A 27,510-nucleotide genomic window follows, 5' to 3' on the forward strand; every position below is an offset into this window, starting at 1 on the left:
ACAAGTAGTTTTATTTTTTTTTTGAGAGGAAATAAGAAGTACAAGGATCAAGTTTCACAAGCATTTGACAGATATTTCTCTTGTCAAAAAGATGTTGCCACTTAAGTCCCCAGAGGTAACAGCTTTCCTTGCAGACACACTCGTTTTCTGCTTCCAATACTGTTTACTCACTTCATTAATGACTTGGTTGGTGGGACCAAACGCACCCTTAGAAAGTTTGCAGAGGATACAAAACTGGGAGGAGTGGCTGATTACCAGATGGTTGCCCTGCCCTTCAGAGGGACCTCAACAGGCTGGAGAAATAGGCAGAGAGGAACCTCATGAAATTCAACAAAGAAAGTGTAAAATCCTGCACCTGGGAGGTGCCCAGTACAGGTTGGGAGCCGAGTGGCTCTAGAACAGCTCTGGAGAGAAGGCCCTGGAGGTCCTGGTGGACAACAAGTTGACCATGATCCAGCAATGCACTCTTGCAGCAAAGAAGGCCAACAGCATCCTGGGCTGCAGTAGGCAGAACGTGGCCAGCAGGGCGAGGGAGGGATCCTTCCCCTCTACTCAGCTCTGGTGAGACACATCTGGAGCGCTGGGTCCAGTGCTGGGCTCCCCAGTACAAAAGAGACATGGAGCTACTGGAGCGAGTCCAGCGAAGGGCCACAGAGATGACTGGAGTATGTCTTATATGAAGAAAGGCTGAAGGAGCTGCGACTGTTCAGCCTGGAGAAGAGAAGACCGAGGGGGATTTGATCTATGCGTATAAATATCTGATGGGAGGGTGCAAAGAAGATGAGGCCAGACTCTTCTCAATGGCGCCCAGTGACAGGGCAATGGGCACAAACTGAAATACAGGCAGTCCCATCTGAACATAAGAAAATACTTTTTTACTGTGAGGGTGGCTGAACACTGGAACAGGTTTCCCAGAGAGGCTGTGGAGTCTCCATCCTTGGAGATATTCAAAAGCTGTCTGGACATGGTCCTGGACAACCTGCTCTAAGTGACTCTGCTGGAGCAGGAGGGTTGGACCAGATGATCCCCAGAGATGCCTTCCAACTTGAACTTTTCTGTGATTCTGTGATTCCCTGAGTTTCCATTCAAAGTAAATAGGAAATTACTTGAATTTGCAAAAATTAAAACCCAGGTTCATGACGAATTAAATAATCTTCCCATGTTAATTAAATCAGAGTCTGAGCATCTCTAGGGACTCTTTAAAGCTTCAGAAAAGCTTTTCCAGCAGGCTATCACTATCCCTTCTCTTCCCAAAGTATTACTCACCTGTCTTCACATAAAAAATTTTACCTCAGTCAGAGATGGGACCCTGCAAGGTAATCTGTGCTATCCACCAGATATCTAAGTTAGCTACTCTTCTCAGTGTATATCTGGAGCACAATAAATGCAATCCATTTAAAGGGCACTCAGAGAGTGGGGTGATAGAAAGTCAGATATAAAGCTTTATCTGAATGAACAACTGTTTAATTAAAGACAGCAAACTTGTACAATTGTTGGTGGCTAATTACCTTTTCCAATTTCTGTTCTTAGCATGCAAAGTAACTATATCTCCACAAACCTGCACAAAACTTGGCTGTAAACCCAAAAGCTACCACAGTGGTATTTCAAGAGTTAAGACTTGCTTGCCTACTAAGCAAAGTGAATTGGAAGGCAATCCCTGACAACAACACTTAGTGACAACTGCCATAATCAAAATAAAATCATCTTAAAGCAACACCTAATTAGCATGACCTGTTTGGCAATTATCTAAGGGCTAAATTAGGTAAATAAAACTCCTGTTGTTCTGTATTCCTTCTATTGATTTTAATGAGACCTAATGCTAAGCAAGAGACATTCAACAGGAGGAAAACATTAATTATTTACATTGCTTTCAGCTTTATCTCTGCAGGTACTTACCACTTTATCTCCAATACATCCACCTCACACCTGATTTTTTAAAAACTTAGAAGTTAGAAAAACATGCCCACACTGGTCTACCACTACAGCAAACACCATAATGAAAGCAGACATTCATAACAGAAGTTTAGAGTACTTCCCTACTGCAGCGTAGAGGGTAGTGATGCTGAATAGGCTTTTGTTCTTGGACTTTCCTGTGAAGGTATGGACCTATTAAAGCAACCTTACAGTGTTCAGTAGGGAAACTAGACAAAGATGCCCATGCTACTGGAGAACAAACTTGCACCACAATTTCCAATACTTACACTACTGCCAGATCTAATATATCTAAACTGCATGGCATTATGCAGAGGCACCAGTTTAACTTGTTCACTTCTGTATTTGACTCTATTATGCAGGATAGACACATGCCCTCCCCACCCAGTACCGATTTCCATCCTGGTTTAAGCAACTTTAATTACTTGAAAGACATCTATATGATTGAAATTCGATAGATTTCAGGGAGGCGGATGGTTAAGCCTGATAAGTGAAATATAAATTGTTTTTACATTGTGCAGACTGTCTGGATGGGACATATTTAGCTGTTCTGTGAAAAAGGTTGGAGACAAAAGTAGCTGTTAACAGATCCAAAATTTTTTATAATGACAAGCAGTGACTGTAAGAAAGATGGTAAACTTACACCAAAAAGTGAATTTTTAAGTTCATCAGCACTATCCTGGCAAGATGACATGCATTACTGAACCACTTTTGTATGCCACAGCTGCATAGCAGGCAAAACGCTGATGGGACACATTATTTTTAGTTATTTAAGAACAAGCTCAGTCATATACCTAATGGCTTCTATATCTTATACAAGATTGTTTGTATATCGTTTTCAGTCCCAAGGGACTAGTTTGTTGGAAATGTGAACTGAATGTCAAAACAGACATTCAGTATTTTCATATCAATTCACAAGCTCCATAAATAATTTGAATGCTGGAAGACAATAAACTTATTGTATACCAACTTCAGGGTAGCAACAAATACTTTGGAGTTCAGAATGATTTTATTCAAAATCCCTTCATTTAAAATGAATTTGCCAGATTGGCATTTTTTTCTGACACAGGTAGGAGGCAATGCAGTAAGGACAAATGGTGTAAAGCATCACCCTAATATATGAACAGTCAGCTGCCTAAGTGCGAGACAGAGAACAAATGAGTGTGCAATAGTGCTGCAGAAGAGGATCAAAGAGTTATAACAGCCAGCATTCATACTGCTGAGAAAGAAAGCAAATGCACCAGGCYGGATATATGGCAGTGCCTGTGCAAGGAATGTGTTGCCACCTTTCTAGTTAGTGCGCTCTGAACTGGTAAGACTGCAGCTGGAGCACTGTACCCAACTTTGGGTACTATACTTTAAGATTAAAGGGGGTAGAATTTAGAGGAGAGCAGTGAAAACATTTGGGGATCCAAAAGCATGACCTATGTGGCCAGATGAAAGAAGTGAAGTTACTTAGTCTATCAATGACTGAGGGGAAAAAAAACCGACGATTTTCAAATACATAAAAGGTTGCTACAGAGAAGAAATACTAAACTGTTCTTTGTCTGCTGGCACAGGAACAAGAAGGAATGGATTCAGACTACAGCAAGCAGAAAAATATTAATGACACAGGCTGTGAGTCCCTGGAAAAGGTTGCCTGGAGAGGATGTAAAATGCCTTAAGCTGAACAGGTCAGACTCCTCTTAGGAATGCCTTGGACAAAGTGAACCTGCCTTGGGGAAGACAAATGGTCCCTAAACACACCTTTCTTAAAATAAATGTTTTCTGAGGTTGCAGCATGCCCTGGTATACAACTAAGACAAACTTTTCCTTGGTGGCCTGGGATTGCATGCAGCCCCCTGGAAAATTGCTATACCACGTGGCCTCCCTGGCCCCCTCTGCTTCTACTTTGTTTAATGTCCATTACTCTAAAGCATCATTATAGAAGTGAATTGATCATACCTAAAACACAGTTGCTTACACAGCACCTCAGCTCTCGGCTCAAAGCCCAGTGGTAGGGTCTGCAATGGCAACGGGGCCAGTGCAGGGCCAGAGGTGCACAAAACACCTTGCCCCAGCTGTGCTCGAACATGCTTTATGCAGTTGTGTGCAGTGGTACAATGCTTGTAACCCACTGCAAGTTCTCATGGTCAATAGRTGAACAGTATCTCAACCTACATTAACAGATACTTTGACCCTAACTTACATCACAGAGTAATGGGCTGAAGTTAAATTGGCTCCTGCTGATGATTGACTAACGATTGTAAATTAGGGGTAAGAAGTGGCATGCCAAAAGCATAGCAGAAGTTCAGAGGGCATCAGTGAGGCACAAGTGTGACAGGAAAAATGGACTGAAAAGATATGATGACTCTAAAATTCAGTGGAGGTCAAGAGAGTTTTCCTCAAAATTACCAGAAATGAGGTTGCCATTAAGTGGAGAGCCAAAGCACTGGACATAATGGCAAAGCAAAGGAAGATGTTAGGAGAGTCAGCATTACTAAGCAGAAAATCTGTCAGACAAGAAACAAGCATCACAAGTGTACCAAGGGGATGATGCTTTACATGTCCATCACATCAGAAACTAATATGCATTTTCAACTATTACTTAGCTTCAGGCCTACTCTTACGCCTTTTTCTCTCTCAGAAAAAAAACGGTAAGGGGAAAAGCAATGTGAGAGGAGGTGTTGGAAAAAGATGGCTAAATGCTATATTTTCCAGCCAACCTTCATCCTACTTCCTTGAGGCTGTTGGGTAGCCAGGTTTCCCTTTACATGTCTCCCTAGCCTGTAGCTGCCTCGCGGGGTAGTTTGCAGCTCTGGGACCCCCCTGGGGAGAGCTGCTGCCCCCAAAGTGTTGTCATAGGCGGGAGTTCCTGGGGCCCCAGTGAGCTCCCCCTCTCCAGGGGGGATGATGTAGGTGGAAGAGCCACTTCAGAAAAATGGCAGAACTGGGGTCACCGAACAGCCAAAGGGCAGAGACCTGGGCTGCCAACAAGGTGTGGGGAAAGAGGGAAAGAGCCAGAGAAGAAGCCACAGTCCTGACCAAGCTTAAAAGGATGGTGAATGAGGGACAAGGAGTGAAGAGACAACTTCAACAGGAGAAGGAGGGCAGAAAACGGAGGAGGGAATGGATCGTGTGGGAAGGGAAAGTCGTATGTCTGCACGTAAGGGGAACTGACTACTAAGAAAGCTGACTGAATGAAAACAAAGTGACTGAGACAAAACTGATGCAGTGAGAAAATGAAGAAGAAAGGAGCAGACACACATGCAGGAGACAGGAAAGAAGGAAAGGGGTCAGTTTGTAAAACCACTAATCTCAGTGCAAATGAGAGGAGAACTGGTTTTGCTAAGAGCACAAGGTCTATATTTTGAAAGAACCAGAGAACCCACAAAAGTCCTTACATGCTATTCTGCATACAGAGAAAAATGGGGAAAAATTCAGTGTTATGGTCATTATCTGAACACTTCATTTTTAAAGGTTTCACCCTATGTATTCACTAAATTAGTAGCATGGATCTGTGAAGAAACTGATTTTAAACAGCAAGGAACTATTGGGTATAGCTACAAATGGTACAGTTATGCTAATAACATCAAATATGACTTTTCAGTATAATCCACATTCTGAAATGATTTATCACATAGCTATGCCCAGTCTAAATCAGCCAAGGCAAGAGTATGAAGTGACTTTCCATAAAAAATATTATCTGCATATAGCTGAGGTTAACAATTTCTGCAGTTTACTTGAGACTCTGCATGCCATTTACAATTGATTAATTTTATTTGTCAGACTATTTATGAAATGAATTGCTGACATTTTGAAAGGAGTTATTTGGTGATTTAACATAGACTTAAAATGTGACCTTTGATTTATACAAAATGCATATAAAGTGAGTTAAAATGAGTTCTGAACTTACTGCGTAAGTCTTGTCTGATATCTATACATCCTTTCTTTTTCTGTTTTCCTCATTTCTGAGGTTCTCTGCAGAAAGATTATGGTGGATTTTTCAGGTAGAAATTGGAGCATCATCCATTCTGCAGTGATATTTCAAAATGTTAATAAAAGGTGACGCTGCTCCAGAGCCAAAGAAACAGCAAGACGTGTCATTCTTAATATTAATAGATGATCAATGTTTATTCAATTTTGCCAGAGTGTTTTTTTAATGAATGACTGGACTTCTTCAGTTATTTAAGAAATCCATCACCTCTGCAGGTAGCAACACATCATAATAGTCAATGTCAAATATTATTTTTCATTTGAAACTAGAAATAGAAATTAGAGGGTTTCTGAGCTTAGTTTTAGCCACTGAGTTGAAAAAACAGATGGGGACAATCTATTCTGAAGTGTCTGCCAGACTGACTCCTAGCTATACCATCTGAAGAAATAGAATAACCCTGGTTATAAGGAGAAAAAGGGTTGCTTTGAATTTGTGTGCATTTGTCTTCTACACATTTGGGTTTACCTTTATTGACCCAAGCCTGCTATCCTTACTTCAGTGGTTCCATACACTTCTGGGCAATTCCGAGCATAAACGCACATTTCCTATCCATGGAACATTCCTGCATGGTCAGACTCTCTTTTCCTCTCTGCTGTGCAAGAGCTCAAATTTCTGCTATTGGTGAAACATCTGTCCGAGTTTCCTCATGCAACTGTCGTACACCTGCTTTACTGCTGGTTTTCCCTTTGTTGTGATCTTTTAGAAAAATAGAAGATTAATGTATCAACAGCAACATGGTAGTTAAAGGTTGCATGGGGATTTTCCATTCAAATCTGACCTTTCTGGTGTTATTATGGGGGGAAAAAAGCACAGTAATGTGATATTTATTTGCAGGATCTTTTCTGTTCTTTGAAGACATATTGTAAAGTTGTGTGTGAGGACCAGTCCCATACCAAAGAAAATGGAACTGGGAGGAGTCCTGAGAGGTCAATTAGTTCCCCTGCACCAAAGCAGGGCTGCAGGAATCCACGTATTCCTGACAGATGTTGATCCTTAATTCCTCCAGTCAAAGAGAATCCTAAATGTCTGAGGGCAGTCCCGTCCTGGGGAGAAGCAGGAACATCAGGAGGTTCCTAAGGGATTTCCCTAGGATATAAAAATAAGAAAGAAATTGTGACTTTTTTGTTGCCGTTGATTAGATCAATAGCAGCTGAAGGAAAAGGAATAGGGTGCTTGGATCAGAAATCTGCTCCCATAAACTAGGAAAGGTCCATGAGAACAGAAGAAGATAACAACAACTTTAGGCTGCTTATTAAGAAGAATACCTGGAGATCGCTATCTCCACTTTCCCAAAGAAGAGATTTCAGCTGTAATTTTGACTGCAGAACATATTGCAGGCACAAGGCCAGATGCATAGTGTAAGCTTTTGAACAGTGTAAACCAAGAATTCTTCACCTTCACTCAGATCCTGTGCTCTGCATCTCTAGCTCCATGTACAGAATTGATCTTTGAGCTCTTCACTATTGAACAACTGAGGAAACTAAACAAGTCTGCAACAGTATCACGCAGAAACAAAAGTGGAGGTTTTGAAGATGTTTTCCTGGCAATATTAACATATGAGACAAAACTAGTACAAAAGTATATGATTCTGCAATTCAGTAAATGACTTAAGAAAGATCCTAAACTATTCCTAAAATAGCAAATGGGGCACTGTGGATTTCTACAGTTACACATAAGTCTCAGACATATAAGTCTCAATCTCTTATAGTTACTGATAGGCATGCAGTTTCCCATAACCTCTCAGAGACTCAAAAACTGATCTACAAATTTCATGAAAATAAGGGTCCTCCTGAGATTTCCTGTCTGATTTTGGCTAGATCAGAAAGATGGTGATTGATAATAGCCTCTTAGAAATTTGGCACTTTGAACCTGCAGACAGCTCCAGCTTGGACAGAAGCATGAATTTATAACTATTAAAATAGGTGTGCAAAAAAAATCCTTCTCAAAAAGAATTAAAATGTGGTTGTCGCTCATAYCAGATTTTCAATCACTGGTTATTTGCTATATCACTTAAATCAAACTCATTGGACCCCAGTTGTAATAGCAATACAAGACTACTAAAGGCTTCAGCTGAAGTCAGGTCACATTATGCTAAGTGCTGCTCATGAGTAAAATATAGAACCAAATAAGCAGATGACACTTTCCATGAAATGTAAATAGAAACAAATGAAAGCAGAGAGAAATCCATTATCACTAATTTATACAGAGTAACCCATTTCAGAGATATTAAGCAACTTGATCAAGGTCACATAAGACATCCGTGGCAGAGCCAAGAACCAAAGTTAAGAACAGCAAAGTCTCATAGGAACATCCAAACCATCAAACTCATCTGTCTTCACCTCATTTAAATCCTCTAATAGGGACAAAAGCATAACTAACATGCCCAAAGGTAATAGTTACACACTAAAGTCTGTATGAAGGCATAGTTCTGCTGTTTCCATCAGTGAAGAGTAGTCTTCTAGTTTAGATTGATGCTTCTATAAACAATTAGATGAACACGACAAGTCTGGAAAGTCATATATTGTCACTCTTATTCACATTAAGTAGCACCCTCTTCTTCTGGAGTGATGGAAGATGTGAATCCCTCTTGAAGAATATGGCACCTGTTAGCAGATCACCTCACTTAAAATAATAAAGCACCCATTCAGCAAGACAGACTATGCACACAAAGCCAGAGTGAGCATACTTGCAGAGCGCCGCGCCTGAAGAATGAATGGACTTCCCCTGCCAGTAGCGAAGACGAATGACCACAGCACACACGGGGGCCCGCGTGCAGGATGAAGACGTGCTGCCGGTGCTGCAGTCCCAACAGCTCCAGGCTTTGCACTGCGGAGGGATGCGCCAAGTCCAGCCTGCCCACCCGGCAGGGGCAGCTCTGCGGCAGCAGGGACTAGGGGTGCACAAGTGGTGCTTGAACAAACCGTCTTGTTTGAGGAAGAATTTCACATGAGTTTTATGATATGTTTGACTACTGATAAAAGAACAGCCTCAAAAAGAGAGGTGTATGAAGAAAATAACCCCAAGTGTGCATGATCTGTGCAGGAATATGGCATCAGCTTTGAGACGCATGGACATTATGGGCATACGTAGTTCAAAACATTCAGGTGCTTTTCTTTGCTCTTGGTACCTTTCCTCCCGTATTTCTACTATTGCAGCAGCACTAGCTTAGCTATTAGAGGCAACTTCTCTGATTAAATATTTTTCCAGCTGTTTAAGAAAAAAAAATCATTTTCAAAGAAAATTCCTTTTAAAACGTTCTGTCTTTCTTTCTTCCAAGCTTCTCCCTTGTGCCAACACCTTTTCTGAGGAAGGAGAATTTTTAAAGAGATATAGGAAGGGAAGGAGCGGGAGGGGAAGAAAACTTTTTAAAAAAATGGGGAGAATGTGTAAGGCATCACTCATCTTGCTGTACCTCAAGCAGTAAGACAGAGGCGAAGGGAAAGATGAGGGAACACAGAGGAAGACTGAAGAAAAACAAATCCAAAAATGTTCATAAAACATCAATTTGATAACAATGAAATTCAGTAATATCTTGTAAGATACCTGTAAAAACGTATTTCGTTCCTTCAGAGTCTGCTCTACCCCTGTGATTTCAGAGAATATTATAGTGTAGCACAGTCACTCGTCAGCGCCTCCATGGTCTGCAAGTGATAACTCCTTCCTCCTCTGCTTTCCTGAGCTGCCTTTCCTGGTACTAAAATCCCCTCTTGCCCCAGAACTACTATTCACCGTCCCTCTCAGACAGCCTAACCATCAGTACAGACAGTTAAAGCAATTGTTCCCAGTTTGTATTTAGCTTTGAAATTTACTCTTTTCATTTCAGCAAAGGCCAGTACATGCACCAGAAAATATTTTTATTTTTTCCCCACAGTACCAGTTGGTCTAATAGAAGATATTATCTCTACTCCCAAACCATGCCTCACTAATGTCCTTAGCTTGTGATAGCCAGAACAACACCAGTCCTCCTCCCAGAGTATTAATGAGGAGTCCTTTATGTTAAAATTGAGCAGCACATGAGAGAACATTTCACCATTTGGCATGATAAGTCTTCTGTTGATGGATACAAAGATGCTGGGAAAAGAGGAAGTGATCGTGTTATTCAGTGATTGAAGCTCTGCTTCCAAATTTGGAAGTCAATGTCTCTCTTAAAGACCCACCTGTCTCCATTATTTATAGGACACTCCTTATCCTGTCATCTGAATCTCTTTAATGGATCACTCCCCATTTTGGAGTGTGGAGTTTGGTCATCAAAAAAGCAATTTGGGTTCAAATGAATTGATCTCTAACTTTGGCAAATATAGGGAAGGGAATTTCAAAAATTCAAGATATTCAGACATCTTCCAAACTATTTGTTTGCCTTGTTTTTAAAATGATTTTAGAAAGGTAGCTGAAATGACTTTTGTAAAGGAGTACAAGTGTATCCCACAGCAAAGCAAAATGCTTTGTGCATAAGAAATTCTTAATTTGGTAAGAAAAAAATGAAAAAAAAAAAAAAAGTAGAACTGGGAGCACTGGAGATTTTTTCTCCCCTGATTTGGGATGGGGTGGGTCAGAGAGGAGTTTAATCCCCAAACCGGCTCCTGCCACAACCCTCCTGTGAAAAACAGTTTTGTTGTCCCTTTCAGCATGCGAGGGGCAGGAGTAGAGAGGCTATGCACCATCTGTTGCAGGGTAGAAACCCGGCCCCCCTAGTACTCCAAACCCCCTTCCCTCGCCTTTGCTTTCCACTAATTTGGGGTTCACTGTCACCAAGCGCTCCTGCCACCCCAGGCACTTGGGCTAATGACATCCTCTCACAGGTTGTCTGTTCAGTCCTTACCAGCTTACATGGCACCACTTAAATTTAGTGGTGCAAAGGGACTGATTTTAAGTTTGTCCTAACCTGTTGGGTGAAGACCGTTTTAGATGCCTTTGGTAGCACTTGCTCCAGCTTTTTCCAACCTCAGAACCAATCTGCGCCCATCCAGAAAACTGGACTTTGCCATCCAACACTTTTGTGGTAGAAAAACTTACCTTGCAAAGTGCACTTCCCAGAAAAGCTCCCATCAGTGCTGCTTACCTCTCGACTCTGACATGCAAAGGCTTTTGTGTTACCCCTTATGATTGACAGAGCCCAAAAGTTTTCCTGAACCTCAGATTAACATAATTAGCAGAGAGCTCAAGATCCAACCTTGGAGCAAGCCATTCTCTAAAACCCTGGGAAAAAATGACATGCTCCCTAAGCGAGCATTTAACATGCTCACTAAGTTTCGGTATCTGACCACAGTTCTTAAGAAACTGTTTCTTAGTGGGGAAAAACACACCAAAAACCATAATGGAGAATAGAGAGGAAGAGAGTCTTCTGAAGGCCACATACAGAGCTGCAAAATTAAATGTCATACCAATGTACATTACTTGTGGAAATTACTGAGAACTGTACTATCATACTGTCATAAGACAGAAGTAGAGCCTGCAGTTCCTGAGCCCTGGGAGCAGCGGCCGGCACTGTGGGCTCTGCTYGGTGTGGCTCAGCAACCCCCTGGGACAAACTATGGGTGAAATGTCCTGTACTTGCAACATGAAACACATTTATAAGCTTGCTGTCATCTAGAGGCCATCTGCAGTACTTACACACCTCCTATATACTATAATCACTCAGAGGTGGATGCAGAGATACCTCCTTTCTGTTCATGATTTTCCAGGCCAAAATGTGTGATGTGTGCACGTGTTCAGTGCAATAAGCACATTATAGATCCAAAGTGCCCAGGAGAGGTGAGCATCACAAATCTATTGTGCAGTTAAATTGTGACTGATACCTGGGCAGTGCAGCTGATTTGTTTGCAGTGAAACTCATTTAGCACATATTTTGTGTAGAGCAAATCCATGCAAGCTTGGAGGACACGTATGGCAGCCTGACYGCCTCATGTGCAGCCTGACCACTTGGCTGGCACAGAGGTATGGCAAGGCGGACACCCCCCAGCCAGACTGCTGGTAGCAATCCCAGGCAAATTAATTAATTTCAGGCAGTTGCTCTGTAGCAGAACAATTGGCCAACATTTCTGAGCATGAGAGCAGCATAGATTGCTTCTCTCCTCTTGGACAGAACTTCTTCACCCAAACTCAGGCTATGTTTTCRGGTGCGTTTTGTGTATCCGCTTAGGAAAAAACATAGCCTGATTCTAGAGATGGAATTCTTGAGTGAAGACATATTATGCACACAAATATACTTGCCATTTTTATATAAACATGTATATGTGTGTGAAAGAACTTAAATAACTAGAGCTGATACTTCCTTAGTCTCAAACCAGCTTTTTCATGCAATAACAAAAATTATGAAGCAGGGCTAAACAACCCTCCCTGGCCTGAAATAGTTTTTTTCACTAGAAATAAGCAGTAGACACCAGTTAATTTCCCAATGGAAATTATTGTGTATTGCATGCCAGCTCTTGCCTTTCTGCCTTTTCATAAAGTTCTAGGTCCATGATCTTTCTCAGCAGCTATTATAACTATAATGTGGTACATGCCAAATTTTTCAGAACCAGTAAAAATAAATGTGTGTGCAGCAAATAGCTTGTACTTTACGACWCTACACCATTATAAGATAAATTGGAAATATGGTTTTCTTCTCCAGGCTCAAAACACACAGATTTCCACCATGTGAATGAAAAAAGCAAAGAAAGAAGATATTTTGAAAAGCACATAGCAGATCTGACTTCAAAAGCCAGCTCAGCCACAAGCTTTGTGTGTGACATTGGGCAAGTTATGATTTCTTCCTGTGTTGTCTGATGGTGATCACATTGGGTTTTGGTGTTCTGTTTGTTTTTCTCCATTTGCATTTTATGTTTTAAGAGGAATTTATCCCCCAAGACGTCTGCCTATAGCTTCTAGTGATAAAATGGGGCCTGGGAGCTTTCTACCAAAAATAAGACATAGATATTGAATCTCAGTATAGAGTTCCAAGTAAGACAATTCAGGCAATAAATCTTCCAGATTTAGTCTACAGCTCGTGGAACAGTGCTACATGTAAGTAAAATATAAAATACCTATAAAATATAGTAGTCATTTAGAAAGACAGAAGCTGATCTAGACTACATAATTCAATGCAGCATGGGGGTCCCTGACCAGCTTGGTGGCAGCCTGGCCACATAGTGCAGTACAGCATGATACTGGATAAGGGCTTCTGCACTGTGGCTGCTCTGCAAGGTAGAAAAGCATTCAGAGTGTTCTCATGACGGGGAATGAGTTTGAGTAAACGTTACAGCACAATTAGAGAAGTTTTGTTCAGACAAATTGATTTTGGTGCCCATATTCCTCAGCTCTTCAATACTGCCAAGGCAGATAGACCAACAGTGAAGCACACTGAAAGCCTGTAAGGAGACATAGCAATTGCCTTCATTCCTAAATGGGAACAAACCCAACCTTGAAAATTCAGCTCTTTAGTAAGCTAAGACAAAAGCAGTCTTGCAAAGTCCTATACTTAGTATACTAGTGTCTTTTGCATCAAATGTGTTTCCTTCATAAAGGAGCAAAGAGCTTTCCACCCAAGTCTGCATACTGGGCAAAATACTTGGCACATGCTCACACCTTAGCTGATTTTCAAGTACTGGCAGGGATAGAAGTGCACTGTCATTAATGCAGGCAAGCTGATCTAGCTTTGGATTTAGGCTGACAAATCTACTGTATCTGGAGGTACTTTTCAGGATAGGACCATACATTTTAATCCAGCTTTCAGCCTGGCCATAAACAGGCTGTGGGGCCCACAGGAGGCAGGCTTAGCGTATGTGATTGAAAAAGACTGTCAAGAGCACTTTGGAAAGCCTGAAAAGGAAAGTCTATTGATTTAGTGCAGGGTAAAATGTAGTTCAGTGTCCTTGACCATTAAATCCCATTTTGTCTTTGCTGAGGTTTTCAACCCTTCTCTCTTGTGCTTTTTTTTTTTTTTTTTTTTTAAGCAGAAGTATCTCTGTTCTAGGCACTGGACTGAGCTGTAACCTCAGGATTTGTGTCCCAGGTCTTTACAAAGTGGGGGGAGAAATCCCCCCAAACCTAGCCCTTTGTACTCTTTCCACCAAGAAAGGGCAGATACTAGAATATCAAAACTGTATCCCAAATATCCATTGACTATCCATTTCATTCGACACATACAATGTGAAATCAGATGTTTGTTATATGAAACCGTATGAAAATAAAGATGATTTTAGAAAAGCAATTACAAAACATTTAGAGACCAGCTTTTGGATGTGCCCTAATGGCACTTTTGGCAAAGTAAACTCTTTATTGTTCAAAATACTAAACTTACCTTGGAGGAACTAAACACAGGCATCAGAAATCAAAGGAATCACTCTCCATCTCTGTTCCTTATCTTTTGCTGGTCATTGCGTTATTTTACTTATGTCTTCCTGGAGGCTTAAAAAGAATAGAAAAGAGGGAAAAAAGAAAGCTGAGAAATGCAGATGTGATTGGAATTTCTAGGGATGTAAACMTCTCAATAAAATGCTATATGAAATCCATATAATCTTCTTTTCCTGTTACATATGGTTTCAGTGTGGGATTAAAGTTTCACATCCAATTTGAACGTTATGTTTCTTTTAAAAGAATAATTAAAATATTAAGAAAAGTCATTAGAGAAATACATTTTAGGGCAACTTTTCCTATTTACAGATGTAATAGTTGTTAAAAAACCTGACTATTCCCAGTAAAAAGACTTTACACTACAGCATATTGCTGACATTTATCTAGCCATAAACAAACACCCACTGAAGAGCAGTACGTTATGGTTAATTAAACAACAACAGTTGGGTGGGGGAGGGAGGAGGAGGAAATAATAGTCATTTAATTTAACTGCAAAAACGTGAAGAGACTTGTAATACAGTTACAAATGCAGTGAGTCAAGAATACAAGCCTCTAAAGTTAGCACTCAAGGTACTACAAATAACAAAGTGCAGACTTCAGCATCCTGCGGCACAGTCTTGGCTTATTGATCAGTTATCTTTCATTAGTAGCACCGGGTGGAGATTTAGTAGCATTTGTGATGTTAAGAAAAGAGAAAATGATTTTATTTAAATCTATATTGGTCTCTCCACTGAACCTCTCCCACTTCATGATTTCCATGTGCTGCAGGCTATGCCAGCCTCTTAGTCCTTCAGGCCATTTCTTCTCTAACAGAGTAAGTACCCCTACTGCAAAGAAGCCAACAACCTGGGAGGCGAGGTGTTCAGTGGAGCTCAGAGATGTCTGCTCGTCTGTGGACACGCCGCACTGCTGAGCCTCGGGACCAGTGACGTATGGGTGGCATGACCCCGTGGTCCACATGCAATCGGTCCCACACCTCCAATGCAGGGCCCTTTTCTGGGCAGGATTTAAGATGGCACCATCAGTCTACCTAGCAGACTCTAGGGTCTGTGGATGCTTTGGCTGGGAGCTCTCATTTTCTCAGCTTCAACCAGCTCCGAGGTAGAAAGGTAAAAGTAGGCAGAAACACAAATATTTGTGGAATGAGACAAAATTCCTACTTAGCATTTATTCTGAGTAAATCTCTGCCCCTCTTTTTCAATGCCACATTAAAGTTACATTATATAGCAATTCAATAATGACTCATCACTTCTAAAGTATGTAAGTATAATTTATCAGCCTTTTATAGACCAATAAATGGGGACAGAGGATAAATGCAAGCCTGTGCTGAAAAATCAGCCCAGGTTGCCCTGCCCTGAACTTTGCTTATCAGCTATGTCAGCCACACCTGAGGAAGAACTTGCCTCAGGAGTCACCTCATCTCTTCTTTCCACTTTGTCCCCAAACCTGGGAACCAGAGAGAAGAGCACCAGTGCTGGCCGAGAGGCAGCAACCATCACTTGGTGCCTGCAGCCCGCTGTGCCCAGCCAGCTCTACCCCACCGCAGGCAGGTGTGGGGACAGCCTCCACCATGACTCAGCAAAGATCTTGTAGCACCATAGACAATTCAGGTGGGGAGGAAACCCAGGGTGGGTCTCCAGCCCAACCTCCTGCCCAAAGTAGGGCCAGCTCTGGGATCAGACCAGGCTGCTCAGGGCCGGGTCCAGGCAAGTCTTAGAAACCTCCATGGATGGAGCCTGCATGAGGACAGAGCCTGCGCTTGGGCTGGGCTGGGCTGGGCTGGGCTGCTTCAGGGAATTGTGCTTAAAGAGGTTTTCAGCATAGATGCTCAGCCAGACAATCCAAACTATTAGAAAGGAAAAATGTGTGCTGGGAAACAGGGTAGGCAGTGCTTGCTGACAAGGGACCTAGACTGTAACCCTACCCTTGCCAAAGATGCCTTGGACAATTTACCTGGTTAGGGTGCCTTGGATACTCCCTCTGTAAAAGAGACTAAATTGTCTCTTCAGCGCGGCTATTTAATTTTGCTGCTTTAGTCGTTAATGTTTGTAAGGAATTTATCAGATATCACAATGGAAGGTGCCCTTAGATGAGAGGCAAGAAGTTTATCCTGTGATAATCAAAGAGAAATTTGCATCCAAGCATTTCTATCTTCAGAGTCCCTCTGCTCCACTGTAGCAAGCATGTATTTCATTTGCAGATCTATGGAAAATGTATAGCTCACCATTTTCTCCAAAACTCATTAGCTCAACTAATTTTAATCCATTTTCTATCTTTCCCCAGGGACAAGAGAGGAGAAAAACATAGACAAAGGAAAGAAATGTAAGCAATATCTGCAGATGATATCTTTCTGCGGTAGCACTCCTAGCATCTGATAACCTCCCACTGACTGTCTTTCTTGTGGTAAAGGCTCTAACAAACTGTTGCTGTGCAGAAGGAAAATGTCAAATGCATCATAAAAGTCATAGCAAATGCATACCTCAAAATGCTTGAGGATTTATTGCCAGTGTGTATTTCTCCTTTGTATTGCCACATTTTGAACTCCCTAGCTTTTCCATATACAAAAACTAAATGGAGTCATATTTAAGATGAAATATATGATTTATAACCTCTTCAATTATTCTTTTACTAACATTGTACTGAAAATAATAGCTTCATACTCAATTAATTACCTAAAACAGTCTATCCAAGCTCAAATTCTCAACACTATGCTGCCAATTAAGGAAAATTTCAGACTCCTCTTCCCAAAGACATAAAGATAACAGAAAGCTGCCTTGTCCTTTTTTTGTTTGTTTTTTAAAGAAAAATAAATCATATTTCCATGATTTGTTCCTGCTAGTAAAGCTGTACTGCTGCTTGGATAGGAAGGAGCAATATTCAATAACTAAGACTTTTAATTGGTGTTAATATTTTTTTGTCTGTGGTACATGATGTACCTCTAATACAAGCAGCAATCTAGCAAGCAAGTGCAACATGGTGAGTGTTGTATTCAGAATACAAATGAACTGGTGGGCTTTTGAAAAAGAGTAAATAAGAGACCTCTAGTGCCCAGTAAGGTTGTGGGCTCCAATACACTTGAAAGAACTGAACTGACACTTCAGTTTGACAGCTGACTGTTATGTATCATATAATTATTAAAATAATAAAATATAATTAAGAACTTTATTATATTTTTCTAACATCAAAAATATAGTAGTAATAAGAACTACACTTAATAAATTCCTTTTTCAAAGTGTAACTTTCATCACTTTTCCTTCATCACTCAACCAATGCATGGCCCACTGGCCAAGTTTATTCTCCAGAACCATAAGCTATAACTTCTGTGTCTTTGTATTTCATACTGTAGATGAAGCTTTGCAACAACCCAGTGCAGCACATAATGCTCACCCATATGAGTTTCAGAAGCATCAAGATGTATGGTTGAAAAGAGCTATATAAATTCTAGTAATTTTTGAACGCACAACATAGCCATGACCCTACCTTTTTTAAATTCAAAGGATTTAACTTACTCTAGTCTTTAAGTTCAAACTTTTTTTTTAATATTTCCTTAATAAAAAGGACTCGTGATTTTAAAGTTTAGAAAGATCTCTTTATGTCAAAGAATTACATCATCATTTATACCTTCTCCATTTGAATTGTTGAACACTCCTGATTTTGTCATATATTCGGCTTCAATCCAGACCTTTGCAGCTTGGAGGCATACAGGTCAGGTCTTGTGCACTGAGCATGGACACATGCACTTTCCTCCTGTCTCATGTTTTTCCACAGTGGTGCCTCACAGATTTTCAGGAGAGCACCACTATTGCCCTCCTGCTCCATGAGCTGATGAGCTGGTCCATAGGATCTGCTAACCAGATGCAAGATGAACAGAAACAAGAAGTTGGAGAGGAACTGTACAGTGGAGCCAGCAAACCTAAGCCTTAATGGGACCCCTTGTTGCACATAGCCAGAGCAGGAGGCATACCGTGGGACAGCAGCCTCTCCCCATCACAGAAACCCTGGGGCAGGTGCACCACCTCATTGCTCACAATCCAAAATGCACCTACATCTCTCTCACTTAACCCAGAATAAGGTGTTTCACAGGTTGGGACAGCAGGAAGCTGGAGAAAATATATGTGTAATCTGTCACATTCCCTAAGAACCTTGTCCAGCTTGAAGTAACTTTTTCACTTTGTATAACCAACCACTTGTGTTGCAGTAGTTGGTGGTGATGATAGTCTCAAATATCAATGTAAGGGTCTGGTCCAGTAGCCTGATTTGACTTATAAAATTGTTTATTTTCAAATTATTTAAAAACCATTAAAACAGTCAATGAAAGAATATGATACATTCTTCTTCCTGAAGTATTTGCTCGCTTACTCAGTGTCCTTCTGAAAGACATGCCCGAGGAAACAAAAGCTGATGGCCTTAACTGTTACAGTGCTGTAGCCTGTTTCATACTGCAAGATAGGTGTAACTATTCCTCTCCTCCCCTCAAAATGCTAAAAAGGAGCCCAAGGACCACACTGCATTTTTATCTGCCTTGGGAATACTCAGGGTGAAAATGACCCTCTAACTACCTGCTCAATGCTGAGTGTCAGCTGGTACAGACTTCACTGAGGTAGTCTTATGGCATCTCTCATGATTATGCCTTAATCTTACCAACATCTCCTCACATGATTTTGAAATACTCAACAAAGCTCCACTGTAAAAAATGAGAAATCAGATTCTAACATCATGATAATGTTCCTACACAGATTTGTGCGCCAGAAATGATAACAGCATAAAAGCAGCCACATAAGGTGAGACCAAGAGCCTAACGTACTGTCTGCAGCAGGGGTCATGAGCAGATGCCAGGGTAAGAAGAGTGGACAAACAAGCATGCTGCTTCCCCTAATACTCTCTCAATAATCTCCTTCCCATTATTCAGTTAGGAAAATTCCTAAGCTAGACATGACTGTATATTAGACTTCCACTGAGAGTTACTTCTCCAAGCACTTGTTCATCCTCTCTTTGAACATATGCAATGTTTTAACACCTATACATACCTTCTGGCAAGAAGTCCAAGCCATCCACTAAGAGAAGAGCTGCTTCTTGTTTGCTTTGAACTTGGTTCCTACCAACTTCATTTGATGGCCCATAGAAGAGATGTTGAACACATGGCCCCTCTCTATGCTAGCTGTGACCCTGTTGGACCTCCRTCATACTTCTCATGTCACCTCCAGGCTGCAGCCTACTAGCCCACTCCTTACACAGGAGGCAGTTCAGGCTTTTGATCCTCACAAGCAAGCTCAGAGTTAACTGATCAATTTATTCTGTTCTTTGTCAATTAGCTTCTAAACACAGTTTGTTTTCTCTGGGGCCCCTCAACTATTTACGTTGATTTTCAGATCATTAAATTGAATGTCCTTGTCACAGCAGTGACATTGATTGTTTAAGGACAAACAAAAAGGCTAAGCAGAGACATCAAGTGACTCCCTTCTATTCTGCTCTCAAGCAGCTGCAGGAATCCCATTGATGCAGTAAAGATTTTGTATAATAAATATAAAGGTAATTTCAGGAACACATACAAGAAATAGTCAAATCACTTTCCCTTCTTCCATGCATTATTCCATTTCTTATTTTCATTTTTAATCATTGAATTTTCCATGTCTTAAAAAAAAAAAGTGTGAAGAAGTAAGCAATGCCCTGGACCCTTTTGTTTGTTTGTTTTGCTTTTAATAAGTGTGAGGCAGTGCAGAGAGGCTGCCATGTCCAAGCACCAGTGCAGAGGCCAGCCAGCAGCAGGAGGCCTCTTGGGCATCCTGTGCAGATGTTGCTGAGTCCCTGCCCTGTACAGATGAGGGAGGAGCCACCTTCTGCCTGGGGRAGCGAAGTGCCCACCCAAAATTCGGACAGCCAGGAGTCACTAAAGCACTTGTAAAGTCTTGACTAATGTTTTCCTTCCACATTTAAGCTGCAGGGTCTTCAGCTTGGGTCCCCTTTCCCATGACAGCATGAGACACTCAGTCTCCTTCCTGACATCAATTTGCATTCAACACATTCATGGTCAAAATATATATCACATCACACCTGCCTATTTTAGGGCTGGAAAAATGCAGGACACTGACAGGCTTCCCACTGTGCAGACTCAGTCTGTCCTTCCCAGCGCCTGCAGATGCTTCCCCAGTCCTCTCTTCTCCTCAATGCCCAGGGCCTGTCTGCATACAAGGTGCAAATAGGACCTCAGGGCTCGGGGCCCCCGCGGCCAGGGGGAAGGCAACCCCAGGCTTGCCACCCCATGGGAAATGCGCTGCTTGCAGGCCCAAGGAAGAGCAGAGCTAGCCCTGCCTTCGGTCTTCACCGAGAAATCCCTAAAAACCATTTTTAAAGGAAAACTTTACCTTCAGCAGGACAGCACAGCAGGAGCCCAGTCATTGCCCCGCTGGGCACATGGGCGTTTCTGCAGAGCTCAGCAGGGCAGGGGCTGCAGGGTCTAATAAACATGTGTTTCTGGTAACAGGCAGGACCCAATCCAAAGAACAGGGTGATCTTGATCTTGCCAAAAGTTCAGAATTTAACCTCGCCCAGACTAATCTTGATATTTGCTGATCTGCTTGTTTCAGTTGTTATGCAAAATTTTTATCTGTGCACACTGAAACTATACAGGCCTGGCAGAGGTATTTGAACATGTCATAAAACTAAAAGCAGCATCTAAAGGGTCAAAATGCTTATAGGTGATCTGAGTGTGTCTGAAGACTGTATATCAGAGGCTTAGAGAATATAAGCATACCATGTATCAAAAATGACCCTCAAAAGATTCCTGAAAATGCTGGTGTGGTCAAACGGCAGAGTAAAGAAAGTTATTAACAGTAAAAAGGCATCCTTCCAGAGGTGAAGCCATGTCCAAACAAGGAAAGTAGAAAAGAGCATTGATTCAAGCTAATTAAATATAAAGCCATAATAAGAAAAACACAGCAAACATTTTTTTTCCAAGGCAGAAAAGCCAATAGCAAGAGATTTTTTCAAACTTTTAAGTGGAAAATCAACCTATGTGTATGCAGAACCAGAAGATGAAATAGATGCAAGAAAAATATGCAAGAAAGTTAAAGCCAGAGCAGAAATGCTGGATCAATTCTTTCCATCTCCCTTCAGGATGAGGAAGGGTATGGAGTTGCCTATTTCAGCATCTAGTCGATCAGCTCAAGAAATTGCTGAACAGAAGCGTCAACATAAGAGCTGTAAAACAAATAGATAAAATTAATAGTAACAATTGATCAGGACCAGATGGTTTCATTCAGGTCTTCAGGATCTCATAGTAATTCTTGAACTAAAAAGCATGGTGTGCCTCCTRCAGCTTGAGCATCAGAGAAAAGGAAGGCTCTTTTAAAAACAGCTATGGGAAGATGTAGGGAGCAGTTTAGTACTTCTGCTGCTTGCAGAGATCAAATTGTTTGAAATTATAATAGGAGAAGAATTAAAAGACACATAACAGATATGATGGAGAAGGGACAGCATGACCTGAAGAGGGAAGTTACAAATCTACAAGAGCTTSGAGTGAACCATATTTGGGATTCCAAAATGGGTTTTTGTAATACTACCTAACCAAGGTTCTTTGTAAGAGAGAGGTCCTGTTCTGGATGAATAATGGGTTAAGAGACAGGAAAGAGAAGGCAGCAATAAATAATTAGCCTTCACTGTAGAGGAAATTCCTACATGGGTCCAGTAAGGATTTGTGTGTTCAGCATAAACCATAAAGATTGCTGATGATAATGATTCAGCACAGTAAAAAATAAAACTAAAAAGGACTATGAAGACTTGCAGGAGAAGACTGAGCAGTCTGGATGGTAAAACAGGCAGATTAAATTTGATGCTGTTAAAACAGTGATGCATATAGAGAAGAAATTGTCTTAATTAAGTATTCATGCAAAGGGGCTCTAAACTAGCTGTGTATCACTAAGAAAAAAAATTCAGAGCCATTGTGAATTGTTCTTTGAAAATATTTCTGTGCTCAGTGGTGGGTCAAAACAACAAACAAAAGGTTAGAAAAGATTAGAAATAGAGAAGAAAGAAGAAATCATTCTTTACCAATATATAAATATACATCTTAAACGAGACATGCAGTTGTGATCACTGCATCTGCAAATGGATACAGCTGAACTTCAAATGTACAGTGAAGAGACAAAGGTGAAGTGAATAATGAAAGCAGCTTTAGAGAGCAACTCAGCATGGAAAAAAGGGACAAAGTTTGAGTGCTCTACAAAATCATGGATAGTATGGAGAAGGTGAATAGCAAACCTGTTATTCATACTTTTTCATAATACAAAAACTTAAGGGTACCAAAAGAATTCACCAGGCAGCAGATTTAAAAAAAAAAAGGGGGGGGGGCTACATACTTAGCTGTGATGCTCACTAGCATATTCGAGACACCAAATGTACCCTATGTCTAAAAAACAAGCGGGCCACTAAACCATTAAGGAAAAAAATCCAAATACAACCTTGGGCTCAGGAAGTTCATAACCTGCTGATCACTGGGAAAAAAATATCAGGGGCAGGACAACACTGTATTTCTCCAAAGTGATTTAGCCACTGTCAGAAACTAGACACAGAGTCAGATGGACCTGTGTATAGACAGTATGGCTATGCTTATATTCTAAAATTTAAAAATCCACAAAACTGCAGGAGCAAATTCACACAGAATGGTAGGAATAAGCTGCACCTCAGCTTTACCAGCTCACAACTCTACCTAATCTGTATCTGCTTACTCCAGAGATGTATTTGCCAATATCATTTTCAGGAGATGGAGTTTGTTGTGAATACCTTACCTGTCGTGATTGTTGTGCGTTGGAAATCACACTCTTGTATTTCCTTTTCTCTCTGAAACTTGAATACCAATAAATGAAACCATGAACAAGAGAAATTCAGATAGAAAAATAATTGCACGTCTGCCAAAAGTAGGATGCCAGGAACTTCATAAACAATAAATGTTTTTCCTCTTTCATGATGGTCCTTGTTCTTCTGCATTCAGTCTTTGCCATTTTTAGTCAAGACACATATTAAATTTCTTGCAGAAAACCTAGCCAATTCGGACTTTGTTTGCTGACAAAGTATTTCCAGGTTGTATGTAGTATTTCCACTACAAATGAGATCAGTAGGTAGTTTCCAGAGAAGTGATGGAAATATACTACAGGAAAAAAAATATACAACTTTTTTCAAAGGTGAAAAGTTTATTCCTTTTCTTCCATGATCTTGAAGAATATTTCTAAAAGATACAAGGTACTGACAACAGTATAGCATGTTCACAGCAAATTGTATGGCAGCACTTGTTTAATGTCACTTACCTAAATACAACAATCTCAGAAAGGAACACAGAGTGAGATCAGAAAGCAAGGAGTCCTTATTAATATACAGATATTAATATTTTTCAATGAAGAATATTAAAATTAATTTGCATTTTTCAAAAAAGAGGGAATTTAGCATATCAGTTTGATATTTTAGATAAGACATTCTCTATGGGTAGATAGTAATAGTAAAATGCRGGTCTGTTCAAAAAGCTGTATGGCTGTTCTTAACTAAAAAAAAAGCAGCTCTAGGTCTTAAGATGAAAATTTTGAAACAGATCATTTAACATACTATTGTGCAAGGGGGAATAACTTCAAATTAAAGCTTTAATTAGTACAGCATTTAGTAACATTAATGAGTTATCTTTTGTGGTTACAATCCTGGAAAGCATAATTTTAATGCAGCTGAGACATCCCAAATTCTATAAATAAAAATAGAAAGGACCCAAATTATTATACTGAAAAGCAGGGGAACATTTACTTTAATGTATTACAGCATGAGCTTTAAATAACATTTATGACAGTTTGTAAAATTTATTACCAAAGTAGTTACTTGCATTAGCAGATTCCTGAATGCAATCATTTTCCAGACTTCCGCTCTCCCCGTCCCAAATTTTCACTAATTTTAGCTGAAATGATTCATGGTTACATAAAGGTCTGAAAATCGATTACAGACTTTTAACACTAATTTTCAGGTACCTGATGATGACCATATTAACCTCATCTCATCCTACTTATTCATTACATTTTTCTTCTTCCTTTATCTTTGGAATCAATAGGTTGAAATGCATAAAGGAAGTGGGAAATATTTACTCCTTCAGACCCACAGGAGTAGTCTATATAATCATCTGAGTGACTAAGACCTTTTTCTAAAATAGTCAAATTTACTAAGCTTTACTGCTTTTCGTGACAATGCATAACATAGAACAGTATATTGTTGCTGGAGTATAAACTGCAGGTCACAAAAAGAGTTGAGTTCCTAGGTTAACTGGGCCACAGGTATTAAAAAAAAAAAAAAAAAAAAAAGACAGTTCTAGGTGAGATGAGCTCTAAACACAAGACAGTAGCTGGTTTTATGGCGAGAGCACGAACTGCAGGAAGAGTAACATTGTTGACTGAAGGACATCAAATCAGGATTCAGGGAAGCTTTGCACTAATCCTGTGTTGTAATGACAGCTTAAAAATTTGGTACTTTGATGAGTTCTGAGATTGACTTAAATCTCTTTAATTTGGCCTGCTGGTATTTAATCTTTTAACTTTGCATTTTTAATCAAAACTCAAAGCAGATCTTTAATCTTGTATGTATAAAATAGAAGATTAGAGGACCCTAACCTGCCTGTGGTAAACAGCTGCTTGCTTCCTCTTTTCCTTCTCATTCTCACAGTAGTAGCAAGTGAGAGAGTCATTTCAAAGCTGTGGGAAAGTCTTAGGAAAAGAGGGAAAGTACGTCAATATTCACCTACAGGGAAAAATCTGACACCCCCCCCCCCATAGTAGAATTAAAATCCATCAGAGGGTGCATGCGTTCGTGCATTTCTTTTAAAACATTGTTAACAAGACAGGAAAATCATTCTGTTTTAGCCAGATCCCTCATTAAAGAAAATGCTGTATTCAGAAATCCTTTGCTCCCAGATTCTCCAAATTTAGCAAGAGGTCTGTTACTGTCACCAAAATTTTCATTTTTTTTTCTTGCTACTACTACAGCCTTACAACTTTTAGTCTTTGAAAGGAACAAGAAAAATCAGTGTGAATAACAAGGAAGATCTTTAATCCTCAAATTTAATACTGGAATGAAAAAGGAATTCAGAAAAACAGAAGCTGGCTGTTCAGCTTTTTAGAAGTTACAATTGCTTTTCTACCCAGATTACGTGAGAAATGAAGTTTAAGTGTTCTGGAAATATTCAAAAGTGTTTCCATAACCTTCTTATGATTTCTGAAAGCATTATCAGTGAAGTCAGGAAATTATCATGTGATCATACAGTCCCAAATAGGACCAAAAATCATCTAGTATTAAAAGCCCATATTTATTAGTGGTTTGGACACTGCTATTATTCTACTGCTTTTTCCCCCACCCCTGAATTCAGATGAAAGTATAGCTGTCATTCCAAATTTTCAGTACCTTCTATTTTCTCAGCATCATCACCTTCACAAAAAAGAGGAGAAAAAGTTCAGTTGCTGTACCAACACAAATCAGTGCAAACACATGCAGTTGCTCCAGTGTGCTTGAGCAAAATGGAGCAGTCTAGTTAGAATCTGGAACTTGCAGAAGGAAAAGGAGGTGCCTACCCAGTAACAAACCAGTCAAATACTGGCCATCTCCATCCTTGCTCTACAGTCAGATTTTGCAGGGGTCTCTCACCTGGTTTTTGAAACAGGACATTTTCTGGAATTCAGGTTCTACTATTACAACCATTTCAATACCCAGCAATGCTTCCTGGCTATAGCTTCTTTCTCACCTACACTTTTATGTTACCACTGCCACTCCAATGCTTTCTTGGGGATCTTATTTTATTAAATAGTTTCTTTACAAAGAGGAGGGAGGAATGAGCGAGAAAACATTTTGCTCAATTCCCTTTAAACTGCAAACCAAACAGTTCTTTGAATACATGTATTAGGCTTTCATTGATGTTTACAATTACCCTAAAGGATTGCACTCACTCATTTCAAGCAACTGCAGGAGCTCTCCTTCTCTCTACCTGTTTCTTACCTGAAAGTTTGCATTAAAATAGATCAAATTATATGTACCTGTGGYGGATGAATGGCACAGACTCAGGGGGAGTTGAGTCCTGAGACATTTATTGTTTATTTCTGATCATATTTAAAAAGTTAGCTGCTTCAGTGGTTTCACAGACACACTTTGCTAGGCCAATCATCRTRCAGATTATGTCACAGGKAGCCARTCATTGCACCGATCACGCACGCAGCGGTCACGCCTTGTACTCTGCTACTTGTTTGGAAAGGCTGTCTTGCCCWTAACCTTGGTTCCCACTGGCTTCTGCTAGTTTCTCTGTACTTTCTCAGGATGTATCATTCCCACCTGCACCGGTGTCCTTGGGTACATTTGTCTGAGGCTCCTGTTGCTTGCTGCTTGCAACTTTCCACYAGTTTAACCCTGTCATGACCCTCCACATGTACCTTCTTCTTTGTATCTTTGTCTCTTCCTCTACACATGACTCCATACATAGCCAGAGAGTAGGAGGAAGTCAAGAACAGAGAGCTACGGGACTGCTCCCTAGAGCCTTGCTCTGCTTGAAATCAGCCAAATAAATTGTAGATAGGGAAGGCAAAGGGGTGTGTGTGTGTGTGTGTCAAGCTTAGACTCAGAACTTCAGCACAGCTTCTAGGCCCAGATGATGAACTCTGAGGTTTATCAGGTAGGTGGGCACTGTCTAGGCACCAGCAAAGCCTTAACTACTGAATTAGGCTGTTTATAGGCTCAGTTTGCCAACACATATAACTGGGCTAATACTGGTTCTGCAACACTGGTGTTAAAAATTTGTTTGTTAATATCTAAAATACTTTTGCATTATCTTACTACCCAAAATCTCCACCTGAAGCAAGACTATGTATTTAATTCAATGTAGTATTATTTGAAGGATATCTGAGAAATATACAACTAGGAGACAAAGTAATCTGCTCTGCACATTAGGTTGCATCCCATTGTCCAATACCCTCAAGATATTTGACATCCGCAGTTGCTAAAACAAATACTTCAACTACATAAAAATGTCTCCCTGTGATTTTTAGTAATTTTTTAGTTTTCATGATTATGTTTACAAGGCTCTTGAGGAACAGTCTCAGGGTGACTAGAAGCTCAGCAGACTTCCAGATCCACTTACCTCATCCATCTAACACAAATGGTTGCCTGAACATGCCTAGCAATTCCACTTGGCCTGATACTAAGCTAACAGTGTATTAGCTTACTAGGCCTGTGTATACATGCTTGGACCAAAGCACTCCAGAAGGCATTAG

General features: G+C 40.4%; 1 long non-coding RNA gene across 4 annotated transcripts; it reads right to left on the bottom strand.

The window, feature by feature from the left end:
* LOC112971832 lies at positions 1 to 26,589 on the bottom strand. Of its 4 annotated transcripts, none has more exons than XR_003255473.1 (5): positions 23,023 to 26,589; positions 17,861 to 21,436; positions 14,187 to 14,293; positions 5,828 to 6,994; positions 1 to 711 (listed from the first exon to the last, which is right to left on the bottom strand). It is a non-coding gene; the product is annotated as an uncharacterized LOC112971832 (long non-coding RNA). The 4 variants fall into 4 exon arrangements; XR_003255475.1 differs by lacking the exon at positions 1 to 711 and having other exon boundaries at positions 5,295 to 5,945; positions 6,374 to 6,994; XR_003255472.1 differs by lacking the exon at positions 1 to 711 and having other exon boundaries at positions 5,295 to 6,994.
* Between the last annotated feature and the right edge of the window lie 921 nt (positions 26,590 to 27,510).

Source organism: Apteryx rowi, unplaced genomic scaffold (genome assembly GCF_003343035.1).
Source record: "Apteryx rowi isolate R43461 unplaced genomic scaffold, aptRow1 scaffold_46, whole genome shotgun sequence".
In the NCBI taxonomy this organism is placed as follows: domain Eukaryota; kingdom Metazoa; phylum Chordata; class Aves; order Apterygiformes; family Apterygidae; genus Apteryx; species Apteryx rowi.